Genomic DNA, 13,437 nt, shown 5'->3' on the forward strand with positions numbered 1-13,437 from the left:
CCAACAGACTCTCCCAATCAACTTCTGAAAGTTCCTGTCTAATACCATCAAAATTGGCCTTTCTCCAATTTAGAATTTTAACTTTTGGGCCAGACCTATCATTCTCCATAGCTATCTTAAAACTAATGGAATTATGATCACTGGTCCCAAAGTGATCCCTCACTAACACTTCATTCTTTCTATTTGTGAATTTGGATGGACAGTGTTTGTAATTAATGTTTCTTGATCTCTTTCCACATGCCCCATACTTTTTATTCAGTGCCCTGTAGAGTTTAATGAGACATCAGGACTTGTATCTCAATCACCTCCCACATGCTCGATATTTTTTTCAAGTTTGTCGGTCGTTGATTTAGTTCAGTTTCTCCCTGTTTCCAGCCTGTGTTTGATTATATTCATTCATCTCTATCAATAAGAAATGCTGGTTCACAGACAGGGAAACGTCCTCCCACTGTTATCATATATATTGTGCGTTTAATTTAAGTATTAGGGTAAATCTAATTTGATTTTATAAAACTGATTGAATACGAAAATACTGTTTCTGCAGCTAATTTGAAGAGCGTTGAATGTAAAGCATAAAACAGAGAAAAAGCATGAAATGTACATTAATCCTTGAATCATTTTCACAAATCTCATGCTCATGAAAGCCACTTTAGAAAAAGATTGCATATTTTATTCAAAATTGTCTTTGAATGCGGTCGTGTGATGTGTAAATTAATAAGTATAAATTAATTAGTACAATTTTTGTTCACTGCACATTTTTGGTCTGTTTTTTTCTTCCATCTGCTTCAAATAGACAACAAACCTCCATTTCTGTCGGTGTCAGTGAACATGTTGAGCATATTTTAGATCTGATTAACACCCAGATTAAATTACAGGAGGATATTTGTGTCCAACTTAGATTGAAAACTGACATTGCATAAAAATACCGCGGCAGTTTGTTTTATTTTGTCCCCTGCGGCTCTTGTACAGACAGAGCAGACTGGAGTTGAAATTCTAATCGGACTATTTAAACTGAGCCTGTTAGAAGTAGAGCGCGTTCACTGTTAGAATAGAGAGTATCGGAGTCTGGGGTGTAAGTTAACTCACTGAGTGTAGAACACCAGTCAAAGCTGCACCTACTGCCGACTGATCCCACACAGACATTTCTGTCCCCGATATTTATCAGCAGAAGCGCTGTCTGACCCCCGTGTGACACAGAGAATTGAAACAAACACATTTTAAACATTTTGTTCAACGTTGGAGTGTTGGACAAGGACTATAAATATTTTATAATTAAATATTAATTGGAAGTGGAGCCAACTTTTTTTCAATTAATAATTATTAGTATCATTATTATTAAGTACACTCTCCAAATTAGTAAAAGTTCTAAATCTCCGGGAGCTTTCCTGTATGAGTATTATTCTTTAGTTAATTATAATATTCAAAATTATGACATTTTAAAATTAACTTTCCATTTTATATATTTATATGGACAGTGTGATGTAGCAATTAATGTCTCCCAAGCTCCTTCCAAATGCCCCATATTTTTATACAGTATCATGTCGTGTTTAATGAGATATCGGGGCCTGATTCTCAATCTCCTTCCACATGTTCGATACTCTGGTTCCTTCGTGTAACAAATACTAAACCCATTTGTGTATTTACCTTCGACAGATAGCAACCCAGAGCATTTTTCCCCGGTCTTGTAAATATTCGCTGCATATTTGGTTATATTCTAATCGTGGTATCGTTTATTCAGGGATTAGTTAAGGTTTATAGTATTATTGTGTTGGAAATTATTGTTTGCGCTGTTGACCACAGAGTCTGGATTGTTTGGTGTGATTTCCCTCTGTCCGATGTTTGAATCGAGTTTTTAAACTGTTCTACTCAGACTGAGGCATCTCAAACAAACGCCTTAACAGTTACCTCGCTAATAGCGGATATCTGTCGGCGATAATCTCACATTTCAAGTAAAGTTAAATGTTTCAGTGATAATTATACCACTGATAATTGGTGGATCGCGACGTGTTAACGGTCAAGTTCCATTACTGGAACCAGCTGCAATTAATGTTTTAAATTAATTTGCTTCGTAAATCCAACAGGAACTCCTTTAATTGTGAAAGTTGTCAAATTGAACCTGAAATATTTTAGTATTTAATTATTGATAGATTATTAAGTATGTCAATAATCTTGTCATGGGAGGAATATTTTTATAAACACTCTGCATTTGCTGTATTTTATAATCCATAAATCACCCCTGTAGTTTACTTCAATGAACTGAAAAAGAGCGCGGCTTTGCATCCAATTCAGGAAGTTAAAACCAGAATATCTCCAACTACTGCCCTTTTAGTTCATGTCCTTCCAGTTTCCTTATAATTATATTAATAATTGTATTTTACTGTTTGTTGTGAGACAAGGGCAAACTAACTGAAATATAATGTTTACAATTAAATAAACAATTTCGCACCGAACATCAGGAGGACATTAGTGGGTTTCTCGTGCGACCGTTGAAATTTGAGGCGTTTAGGAACCGGGAGCCAATGTAGGTCAGTGAGGGCAGGGGTGAAGGGTGAGCGGGACTTGGTGCGAGATAGGATACCAGCAGCAGAGTTTCGGATCAGCTGAAGTTCACAGAGAGTGGAGAATGTCAGGCCGATCAGCAGAGCGTTGGGATAGTCGATATACTCTCTGTGTCGATCAATGATTTGGACATGGGTTTGCAGAGAATTAGATTCAACATCTGATTAAAAAAGCAAATGAGAGCGCATAGGAAACTGTGAGGAAGGATACAGGAGATATTGGAGGAATCAGCAGGTTAAGAGAGTTGTGGAGATGAATGGGAAATAGTACCGTCTGAGAAAAGGAAAAGACTGAACATTTATCCGATGTATCTTAGATCATAGAATCACAGTAGGTCCCGCACAGGAGGATGCCATTTGGCCCATCGACCAATGGACGCACTTGGGAGTCTCGGTCTTCCTCCAATTCTCGTTCTCTTGCGCATCCCATGATTTAAATCGCTCCACCTTTGGCGACCGTGCCTTCAGTTACCTAGACCTTAACGTCTGGAATTCCCTCCCTAAACCTCTCCACCTCTCTCTCCTCCTTTGAGGCGCTCCGTAAAACCTACCTCTTTGACCAAGCTTTTGGTCACCTGTCCTTATATCTCCTTGTGTGGCTCGATGTGAAACTTTTTTCGATTGTACTCCCGTGAAGCATTTTGGGACGTTTTAACGTGTTAAAGGCGCTATACACATGCAAGTTGTTGTTGTAGATTGCTTTTATTGATTCTTGGGGTGTGGGCATCACTGCCCGGGAGGGATTTATTGTCCATCTGTCCTGAGAAGGTGGTGACGGGCGTTCTTCTTGTACCCTCCAGTTCCTGTGGTGATGGTGTTCTGGGGTCATTTATTGCCCATTCCGAGCTGCCCTGTGAAGGTGGTGGTGGGAATTCTTCTTGAACCACTGCAATACAAGAAGTATTCAGATGGTGATAGTTTTTAAGAGAATAAATAGCAACAACAAATACTTGCATTTATTTTGCGCCTTTTGCAGTAAAACGTCCCAATGTGCTTCACAGGAGCGTTATCAAACAAAATTTCACATCGAGCCACATAAGGACTGAGTTGGACAGGTGACCAAAAGCTTGGTCAAAGAGGCAAGTTTTAAGGAGCACCTTAAAGGAGGAGAGGGAGTTAGAGAGGTGAAGAGGTTTACGGAGGGAATTCCAGAGCTTAATGTCCAGGTAACTGAAGGTACGGCTGCCATTGGCGGACCGATTAAAATCGGGGGTTGCGCCAGAGGCAAGAATTGGAGGAGCACAGAGATCTCGGAGGGTTGTGGGACTGGAGAAGGTTACAGAGATAGCGAGGGGCGAAGCCATGGAGGAATTTTAAAACAAGGATGAGAATTTTAAATTTGAGGAATTCCCGGATCAGGAGCTAATGTAGGTCGGCGAACACAGGAGTGATGGAAGAACGGGGCTTGGTGCGAGTTAGGATACAGGCAGCAGAAGTTTGGATGAGCTCAAGTTTATGGAGGGTGGAAGATGGGAGGCCGGCCAGGAGAGCATTGGAATAATCCAGTCTGAAGGTAACAACGGCATGGATGAGGGTTTTATCAGTGGATCAGCTGAGGAAGATGTGGGAATACCGAAAGATTATTTTCACTGGTCTGTCAATGGGTAACAATAAAATGGGAATTTGCGGGGCACTGACTATTATCAGGGGACAGTTGGTAAGGACTGCTGAGGCACTACTGGAGTGGTTATATGTGTTTGTGTTGATGTGTGTGTTTGTGTTTGTGTACGTTCATGTGTTTGTATTAATTTTCTGGATAAATAGTTGGCACGTTACAAATGATAGAATGTTGTAGAGACTGTATTTGCGGTTTTTTAAGAAATGAAGAACAGATGAAATCTCAGACCCCGGTATCATTTCTTACACAAAGTGAGGGAAATATTTACTCACAGCTTGTTGTATTTGTAACTTTTCTTTCTGATATTTTCATTCATTTTAAACCCGAGCGAACTATAATTCTCAATGTCTCATTTCAGGCAGACCTGGGAACAGTCAGGCTGACCGGTCAGGTAATCGCCCTTTATTTCAGATTCTCTGTTGAGGCAAATGGAATAGATGTATTTTAAGGGGAAATGCGATAAGCAGATGAGGGAGGAAGGAATAGAAGGATATGCTGAGAGGGTGAGATGAAGGAGGGAGGGAGGAGCTTCGTGTGGAACATAAACACCGGCATAGGCCCGTTGGGCCGAATGGCCTGTGTGTCTGTGCTGGAGTTTCGATGTCACCTTGCCCATGGAGATCACATGACCACCCAGCCGCGCCTCTTTCTCCATTGGCACCGGGGGGCAAAATGTCTTCCAATCCTTACTGGAGCTGGGCTCTCATTATACTTGGCCAATCAGTTCTGAGCATGAAGGACAGCTGACCATTGAAGCCACGCCCTTCTGTTGATCGATTCAGACTGAAATGCATTCTGAGCCGATCGCCCATCCGCGCCGTGGGAGCTGCTCTGGGGCGAGGAATCTCCCTGTGACTGGGGTTTAATAAACTGTGACCGCTTGATGCTTACAGAATTTGGGACTGGTAAATGGGGAGAGTCGGAGCACTGGGAGAGTGGGAGTTTAATACACTGTAACCGCTTGATGTTATTTCTGATATTTTACAGACTGTGAGACTGGTGAATAGGGACAGTCCGTGCACTGGGAGACTGGGGGTTTAATACACTGCAACCGCTTGATGTTATTTCTGATATTTTACAGACTGTGAGACTGGTGAATGGGGACAGTCCGTGCACTGGGAGACTGGGGGTTTAATACACAGCAACCGCTTGATGTTATTTCTGATATTTTACAGAGACTGTGAGACTGAGACTGGTGAATGGGGGCAGTCCGTGCGCTGGGAGAGTGGAGATTCACTACAAAGGACAGTGGGGGACTGTGTGGGACTCTTACTGGGACCTGCTGGATGCCGCTTGTGGTAGAGGTCGCGGGTTCAGGAGGTGCTGTCGATCACATTGCTGTGGGTCTGGAATCACATATAGACCAGGCCGGGTAAGGACGGCAGTTTTCCTTCCCTAAAGGACATTAGTGAACCAGATTGTTTTTTAACACGCATCTGGTAGGTTCATAGCCCCCATTACTGATACTACTTTTTTAATGCTGGATTTTATTTAATTAATGGAATTTAAATTCCCCACCGGCCGTGGCAGGATTTGAACTCATAATTCACGGATTATTAGTCTGGGCTTCTGGATTGCTAGTGCCAGGAACATAACCATTATTTTACCATACCCGGATAGTTGAAGTCCCCAGTTATCGCTACTCTATGGCTTTTGCAGCTTTCTGCCATTTCCCTACAAATTTGCTCCTCTATATCCTTCCCACTTGTTGGTGGCCTGTAGAATACACCCAGTAGTGTAATGGCACCTCTTTTATTTCTTAACTCTAAACAAATAAATTCGGTCTTTGACCCCTACATGACATCCTCTTTCTCTGGTACTGCAATATTCTCCTCTTATTTCCTTTTTCCATTCCGTTCTGAACTTTCGATATTCGGCCTGGTTGTCCAAAAGTCTTCTATAATGTGATACTTCCTATCCACCATATCTAGTCCCTTTATAATTTTGTGCACCACAATTAAATCACTCCTCAGCCTCCTCTGTTCCAATGAAAACAAACCCAGCCTGCCCAATCTTTCCTCATAGTTAAAATTCTCCAGTGCTGGGAGCGTCATCGTAATCCTCCCTGTACCCTCTCTAATGCAATTAGATCTTTCCTGTAATTTGGCGACCAGAACTGTACGCAGTACTCAAGCTGTGGCCTAACTAGTGTTTTATACAGTTCTTGCATAACCTCCCGACTCTTATATTCTATCCCTGGCTAAAAAAAGGAATATGTGAGTGAAGGAGGGAGGGACAGAGAGTGAGAAATTGTGTACGTGTCCATTTCCTTCTCTGTTTCCTTTCATATCTTTCTTAAAATTTTAAATACAGGGATCAGGATAAGTTCCATATTATTTTAGGGAATTTTTTTTCTTATTCGTTCATGGGATATGGGCGTCGCTGGCGAGGCTGGCATGTATTGCCCATCCCTAATTGCCCTTGAGAAGGTGGTGGTGAGCTGCCTTCTTGAACCGCTGCAGTCCGTGTGGTGACGGTTCTCTCACAGTGCTGTTAGGAAGGGAGTTCCAGGTTTTTGACCCAGCGACGATGAAGGAACGGCGATATATTTCCAAGTCGGTATGGTGTATGACTTGGAGTGGAACGCGCAGGTGGTGTTGTTGCCATGTGCCTGCTGCCCTTGTCCTTCTAGGTGGTAGAGGTCGCGGGTTCAGGAGGTGCTGTCGAAGAAGCCTTGGCGAGTTGCTGCAGTGCATCCCGTAGATGGTACACACTGCAGCCACAGTGCGCCGGTGGTGAAGGGAGCGAATGTTTAGCGTGGTGGATGGGGTGCCAATCAAGCGGGCTGCTTTGTCCTGGATAGTGTCGAGCTTCTTGAGTGTTGTTGGAGCTGCACTCATCCAAGCAAGTGGAGAGTATTCCATCACACTCCTGACTTGTGCCTTGTAGATGGTGGAAAGGCTTTGGGGAGTGAGGAGGTGAGTCACTCGCCGCAGAATACCCGGCCTCTGATCTGCCCCTGTAGCCACAGTATTTATATAGCTGGTCCAGTTAAGTTTCTGGTCAATGTTGACCCTCAGGATGTTGATGGTGGGGGATTCAGCGATGGTAATGCCGTTGAATGTCAAGGGGAGGTGGTTAGACTCTCTCTTGTTGGAGATGGTCATTACCTGGCACTTGTCCGGCACGAATGTTACTTGCCATTTATGAGCCCAAGCTTGGATGTTGTCCAGGTCTTGCTGCATGCGGACTCGGATTGCTTCATTACTTGAGGGGTTGCGAATGGAACTGAACACTGTGCAATTATCAACGAACATCCCCATTTCTGACCTTATGATGGAGGGAAGGTCACTGATGTAGCAGCTGAAGATGGTTGGGCCTCGGACACTGCCCTGAGGAACTCCTGCAGCAATGTCCTCGGGCTGAGATGATTGGCCTCCAACAACCACGGCCATCTTCCTTTGCGCTTGGTATGACTCCAGCCACTGGAGAGTTTCCCCCCTGATTCCCATTGACTTTAATTTTACGAGGGCTCCTTGATGCCACACTCGGTCAAATGCTGCCTTGATATCAAGGACAGTCACTCTCACCTCACCTCCGGAATTCAGCTCCTTTGTCCATGTTTGGACCAAGGCTGTCATGAGGTCTGGAGCCGAGTGGTCCTGGAGGAACCCAAACTGAGCATCGGTGAGCAGGTTATTGGTGCGTAATTGCCGCTTGATAGCACAAATATAAACCTAATTGTAAAAAGGTCGAATTGAAGCTGATAAATGCGGATTTCCCACCAGTAAATTCCCGAGCAGACGCGCGAGGTGCTGTTCTGGTTGATAAATCGGAAGAGAGGCTGGCAGTTGGAGCGAACCTCAACCACCACGGACCCCCCATATCCTGTCGATGGGGTTTTTGACCCACGAGGATCTCCTCCGATCTGCTCCATGTACCGGGTGTCCCAGGATCAGGAGTGTTGGGCTGAATTGGAGCCAAGAATGTAGGAGCAGTCCCTTAAAATAACAGAATTGGGGCTGCAAACCTCTCACACTTCAGATATCTGTGATACACGGGTTCCTCCTGGCCGCAGAACTGACCGACGGGACGGTATCAGTGAACTGCCTCCAAACAGACAATGGTCCAAGCAGCGCTCTCTACCTCATTCCTCACTGGGGTAGGGAAGGGTCCCAGGATACAGTACCGGCATAAGCAGATAGGAGGCGCATGTTATGCAGCACTCGGTCGCATTGGGTCTGAGAGGCAATATACGAGCAGCAGAAGAGGGAGATATTTGGGCTGTGGAGGCACTTTTTGTGAGATTGCCGGGTCAAAGTGCCTGTGCACGGTCAGGGTGGGGAATCGTGGGTAAAGGAAGATGTTAGGCATTTGAGGTGAACTTTGTGGTGGAACTCTCTCCCCTTTGAGTCACGAGGCCAAGTGTTCAAGCCGCACTCCAAGGACCGAAGACACAATCCTGGCTGGAACTCTCGTGGCGCGTTCTTCGGGGTGTCGTTTCTTCGGAAGCAAAGTTGTACCGAGCCCAGTGGCACTGTTGCAAGAAGAGTAAGTCAGTTGTCGTTAGCAATGCTGCCATGTGATGCGGTAGCCAAGGGGTAAACCTTCTAAACCGAAAAGCTCGGGTTTGACCCCGTTATGGAACGACTTTACGAGCGCAAATCTTAAATGAAATGATTTTCCCCAAGCAACTTGAGAGCGCGTGTCCTTGTCTCTGGACGTTTCAGCTGCAATATCAAAATTCCCGTACAAACTTAGAATATTTAACAATTCTGCAGGCCGTTTTCCCCGGGGTAGCAATTCCTTCATTTTGTGGTTTTGAAACAAGACAGAGGCACAAATCTATTCAGAACTGTTTAGAAGAATGAGAGGTGATCTCATTGAAACGTATAAAATTCTTAGAGAGCTTAACAGGGTTAATGCTGAGAGGTTGCTTCCCTCTGGCTGAAGAGTCTAGAACCAGTGGTCATAGTCTCAGGATAGGAGATCGGCTATTTAGGACCGAAATGAGGAGGAATTTCTTCACTCAGAGGGTTGTGAATCTTTGGAATTCTTTACTCCAGAGGACTGTGGATGCTGAGTCGTTGAGTATATTCAAAACTGAGATCGATAGATTTTTGGACACTAACGAATGAAGGGATATGGGGATCGGGCAGGAGAGTGGACTTGAGGTTGAAGATCAGCCATGAACTTATTGAATGGCGGAGCAGGCTCGAGGGGCCGTATGGTCTACTCCTGCTCCTTTTTCTTGTGTTCTTATGCTCTTATGACATTCTGATTCGCAAATGTGCTGGTATTGGAGAGATAGAGACAGTGTGTGTCTTAAGTTCACTCGGAGACCACGTGTCTTTTGATCCTCAACCTATAGTCTCATCTCCTGCATCGGCGTCACGTAAAGAGGGGTCAAAGGACCCAGACTTTACAACACACAAAAGAAACTGAGACAGATGGATACAGAGGCAGGCAGAGATAGTGGCAGATACAATGACAGAGGCAGAGTACGTTCAAATCAGCGATTGATTTACCTAAATATTGATAATTTGCAAACCCTTGGCATTGCCAGTTCAATGACATCACTCCATCCTTTTATATATCTCCGTCAATTGACGTTCTCCATCCGTTGCTGTTTCTGAAACTGGTGTTTGCAATCCCTGATTTTCCTAATCCATATATCTGTCCCAGTTAATTGATTTTCCCAATCCATTGATATATCCCAGTCCACTGAGTTTCCCAAACCATTGATATATCCCAGTCCACTGAGTTTCCAAATCCTATAATATGAACTGGTCCATTAGCTTTCCCAAACTACTGCCATGTCCTAATCCACTGACTCTCCCAATGCATTGAACTTTCCAAAGGACTTTGATAAGATACCTCGTAGTAGACTCGTGACTCACGTCATATGGAGTCACAAGGCAAGTAATAGCATGGATAGCAAACTGGCTACAAAACAGAGAGCAGAGTAGGGGTTAAAGGTTGTTACTCAAACTGGCGGAAGATGGAAAATGATGTTCCACAAGGATCCGTACTTGGACCACTGCTGTTCACCATTTACACAAATTATTTGGGCTCGACAATCAGAAGTACAATATCAAAAGTTGTGGCTGACACCAAATTGCAGGATAATTAATACTAAGGAAGACTGCCACAAAACACAAGAAGACTTTAACAAACTTGCAGAATGGTAATGAAAATGGACAATGAATTTCAACATAAATAAGTGCGAGGTGTTGTATTTTGGTCGGAGGAATAAGGAGGCCACCTCCTCCTAAATAGAAATTACGTTAAACGTGTATAGAACATTGGTCAGACCACACTTAGAATACTGCGCACAGTTCTGATCTCCATATTACAAAAAGTATGTAGAGACAATGGATAAGGTGCAAAAAAGATTTAGGTGGATGATACCAGAAATCAGCGGATATAACTATCAGGAAAGACTGAACAGGCTGAGGCGCTTTACTCTGGAAAAGAGAAGGCGGAGGGGTGACCTAATAGAGGTCTTTAAAATCATGAAGGGGTTCGATCGGGTATACAAAGAGCAAATCTTTCCGATTGGGGGGCATCCAAAACTAGGGGCCATAAATATAAGATAGTCACTAATAAATACAACATGGAATTCAGGAGGAACTTCTTCAGAAGTCTGAATATGGAACGTTCCACCACATGGCGTAGTTCAGGCGAATAGCATAGATACATTTGAGGAGAAGCTGGAAAGTAAGGTCAATTCAGATATTAACATTGAAGAATGATGGACAGCTGGTGTGTGACATCTGGAGAATCATGTCCAGTGTCACGAAGGGTGCATGGAAGCAGCGCAGTAGCCAAGCAGGGAAGCCGAAGTTTTATGAAACAAAGAGCGCGGGTTCAACTCCTCGTAGTCCCTCTGTTAGCCTTGAATATTTAAGGCGATGATCACGCTTCACCCCCTCTGAGGCCAATGTATCCTTTCTGAGTGCAATGCCCAAAACCAAATGAAGTACTCCTGATGGGGTCTGACCCAGGCTTTGTATAACTGAAGCATAACTGCTTCCCATTGTATTCCAGACCGCTTGAGATAAAGGCCAACTTTCCATTAGCTTATTTGAATAGGCCACAAGCAAGTTACTCAACAAACATTAAATCGAATGGGATCCTGCAGCATTGCATTTATTTTTATTGACTTGTAGTGAAGTAGAGTGGGTTAGTGAGTGAGATTTCCATGTTGAGATTTCACCAACAGGACAAGTCTGTTTTTTATTATATACAGGTCTAAGATAGTGACTGAAAGTTTATGAATTAAAATGTTATCCAAAACACTGAAACTATTGAATTGTAGCTGGCCTTAGCACCAGCAGTTTAATTCCGCTTTTCGTGTTAACATTCCTCTGACCAACATACAGAGACCCCACGAACAGCCAGGACCTGAGTGTGTGCGAGACAGTACGGTTACTGCAACAGAAAATGTAAAAAATGACAAGCTGTTTCATCTTATCTAGAACAGTGGAACCAGGGGACACGGTCTGGGCTTGAAGGGGTTAAATTCAAAACTAATCTGCAGAAATACTATTTCAGTGAACGAGTGATCGATCTATGGAACAGGCTCCTTTCCCAATCAGTACAATTAAAATTAGAGGATATGGGAATTTAGAAAGGCACAGTAACTGCTTAATTAGAAATCGAGGACGGAGTAAATTAGGAGAACATGAGCTGCTTAATTAGAAATAAAATAAAGGTGAATTCAGGCGGTTAGGGTAACGTTAAGTATGAATGGAAAAGGGGCAATTTAGGGGAACACAGTAACTGATTAATTATAAATAACATTCATGGGAATTTAGAGGAATAGAATAACTGTTAAATTAGTAATGGACAGCAATGGAAATTAGGGGACTACAGTGACCATTTAATTCGATGTGGAGATGCCGGTGATGGACTGGGGTGGACAAATGTAAGGAATTTTACAACACCAGGTTTTTGTCCAACAATTGAAGAAGGGGATAATCTCCGAAAGCTTGTGATTTTAAAATAAAATTGTTGAACTATAACCTGGTGTTGTAAGATTCCTTACATTTAATTAGAAATAGAGGACTGTGGAATTTCAGTGATTAGCAACTGTTTAATTAGAATTGGAGGAAAGAGGAATTTAGGGGAAGACAGTAACTGTTCAATTAGAAACAGAGCAAAGTGGAATATAGGAGGAAATGAGTAACTGTTTAATTAAAGGTTGAGAACTGGGAAAATTAGGTGAATGCAGTAAATATTTAATTAACGATTGAGAATACAGCAACTCTTCCATTAGCAATGGGGGCCAGCGGAACACAACCACCACTTAGATAGAAATAGGCGACACGGGAAAACTGAAGCTTTTGAATTAGATATAAAGGATACAAGAATGTCGGTGATACACAGTCTCTGTTCAATTAGAAATAGGGGAACTCAAGGGAAAAGAAGTTTCTAAGTAAACAACAGTTCGTGATTCATTGCCATAAGGTTGTGATTCTCCGCTCCCCGCCCCGGCGAATCGCAGCCATGTGGGATTGAATTTGACACTGTAATGCAATGGTTTACTTGATCATGACTTTGCTTTCTATTTAACCTGTTGATTTTGGATGATGTGGTTGATTACACATCGGCCTCTCCCGATTGTAGCTGGGTGCAGATACATCGCTGACCGATTAAGTTAAAACACCTGCCTGCTGCTGGACTCGTGCCTTAAATACAGTTGGTCGTCTGAATGCAGTTAAATGGGAATGTGCGTATTATACGAAACTGCCCATAACCCACCATCATTTCCCCAGAAGTTCGATGCCAGCCGGATAGGCACAGCCTGTGATCCACGGAGACCTGCACCCATTTGGAGTTTGATTTTTTAGAGAACGTCATGATTAAGTGGAACGTTAAAGACGGGCAAAGGGGCCACTTAATCACAATTAATACATGAAGGCCATTCACAATTAAAGTACGAAGGGTATTGTTAGCGAAAGGTTTTCAATAAGGTTCTTGAACATTGAAGTGAGTTGTCATAAGTTTATTAAGCAGTCAATACATACAATAGTACTTAAACATAAACTGAAAAGGTTGTACTTACAACCACACCTGATGAAATGTATCCCAGGACGTTATGGGAGGTTAGGGAGGAAATTGCGGGTCCCCTAGCAGAGATATTTGAATCATCCACCGCTACAGGTGAGGTGCCTGAAGATTGGAGGGTAGCAAATGTTGTGCCTTTGTTTAAGAAGGGCGGCAGGGAAAAGCCTGGCAACTACAGACCAGTGAGCCTGACATCTGTAGTGGGTAAGTTGTTAGAGGGTATTCTGAGGGACAGAATCTACAGGCATT

This window comes from Heptranchias perlo, chromosome 20 (assembly GCF_035084215.1).
Source record: "Heptranchias perlo isolate sHepPer1 chromosome 20, sHepPer1.hap1, whole genome shotgun sequence".
Classification (NCBI taxonomy): Eukaryota; Metazoa; Chordata; class Chondrichthyes; order Hexanchiformes; family Hexanchidae; genus Heptranchias; species Heptranchias perlo.